Raw genomic sequence first — 2,168 nt, 5'->3', positions numbered from 1 at the left:
TAATTGCCAAACCAAATGGCAACTAGTTCCTCTCATGTGGACATCATTTCTCCCATAGTGTGGAACCGTTCTACCTAAAGTAGAAGCAAAGATAGCCATAGCCATAATTTGGATTGGAGGGTAATGTGGACACTTTAAGACACAGTGAGGAAAACCTCAGTCCATTTAAGATGAATATGAAATATAAAGGTCAAGCCATCTCATGGATTGATTGCATGGATATTATCACAAATTTTGCCTTGCACCTACTACTCATCAATACGGAATAGGAAGTATGTTGAGAAGAAATTTCTCTACTCAAAAGGTACTTGTAACATTTTTTGCAGAACTAGAAATTCAGAAGGTGTTTAAGAGAGTTCGAATCCCCGTTGGTGCACCCCTTGGCAGAGGGCAAGAATCCCCGTTGGTGCACCTGTTGGTGCAGGCCACAGCAAAAACACCGGCTACGGAGTGTGCGGGATGGGCGCACACTCGGTGCCTATGGGTGGAGAAAAACTTCCTACCATGGGTGGGGAGGAATTTCATGTAAAAAACTCTTATTTACAAATTTCCCCGAAAAAAATCCCCAAAAAGCAACCTGCTGCTGCTTAGCCGCGTTCGTTATCATGGATTCATTGAATCAAGGGACAACCTTTTCTTGAAGTACAAAATTTTTGGAGATTGTAGAGAATCAAATGAGGCTTTGAGCTGTGGGCGTCCTATAGGAGTAAGAGAGCCCATAATCCAAATTAGATTCATGAATCAAAATTTGCTCTGAAACTTGTGGATCAATTGATCTCACAGCCTTTATATATTTGCACATTTGCATGCTAGGGAACACTACATATATGGAAAGTCACTCTATAATGATAGGGGAAGCAGAAAATTGAAGATGAATTGACATCAATCATTAGTGCATTTCTTTCCTATCCCAAGTGTGATGCACTATCAGCAAATAACACATTCAGTTGCAAGGGCTATAGAGTACTATGATCATGCCTAATGATTTCAGTTGTGCCTCACGCACACACACACACACACACAAAGAGAGAGATTTGCGTTCCTTATCCTGAGTGTGACACACTACCATCAAATAACACATTCAGGTGCAAGGGCCATAGAGTACTATGGTCATGCCTATTGATTTTAGTTGTGCCTCACACACACACACACACACACACACACACACACACACACACACAAGCTTGCGTTCCTTATCCTTCTTCCATCCTCTTCCCTCTCTCTCTCTCTCTCTCTCCTTGTCCCACACTACCCTCTCTCTCCTTCTCCCATTCTTTTCCCTCCCTTTCACTCTCCCACCCTCCCTCTCTCTCCTTCTCCCATTCTGGTCATATTGGGTTATCTGGTCATGTGATGAATATGTAAAACTTGTCGTCGGCGACAATGACAATTCCCGGAAGAAAATAGAAGCAAGAGGAGAGAGGACAGTAGGCATGTTTTGGGTCATCTGGGTATGTGATGAATGCAAAACATGTCGGCGAATATGATGATTCCAAGTAGAAAATAGGCTCAGATTATTAACCAACTCTTTTTTATTTTATTACATGATATTTTAACCATTTTGTTAATTGGATTGTAGGGAACTGCATGATTGTGTGAGTTGTTCTGTTGTTGTGGAGTTGTTATATGGATGACCTTATTCAGCATACATGTGATAGAACATACAGTAAGAGACTCTTGCTGCCAACTTTTTTGTGGAGTTTGGTTAACATCTGACTATCCATTTTGTTATGTTTACTTTTCGATTTGCTGTACTATGTGGCCAATCCCTGTTGAGGCCACTTCTACGCTAGTATGCGCCGCTCTTGCTTTCTTTTTAGGAACAGAAGGGTTGGCATTGTTGGGTCTGATCCACCAGATAATGCCTTGTGACGTGGCATTGGCTGAAACTCATCCATGAATCTCGAACAATGGGCGCGGGTACTCATATGCCTGGTAATCAATCGGGCGGCGACAGAGTCTGCGGACATGCCAATGCCAGCAACTTTGAAGTTTCAAGCTGTAATGATGCGATTATTTATTGTAATCACCTCGGCGCGCACACTGTAATTGCCAAACCAAATGGCAACTAGTTCCTCTCATGTGGACATCATTTCTCCCATAGTGTGGAACCCTTCTACCTAAAGTAGAAGCAAAGATAGCCATAGCCAAATAATTTGGATTGGAGG

This window comes from Cibotium barometz, chromosome 41, assembly GCF_041138505.1.
Source record: "Cibotium barometz isolate CiBa-2024 chromosome 41, ASM4113850v1, whole genome shotgun sequence".
Lineage (NCBI taxonomy): Eukaryota > Viridiplantae > Streptophyta > Polypodiopsida > Cyatheales > Cibotiaceae > Cibotium > Cibotium barometz.
This window is presented reverse-complemented; position numbering follows the sequence as displayed.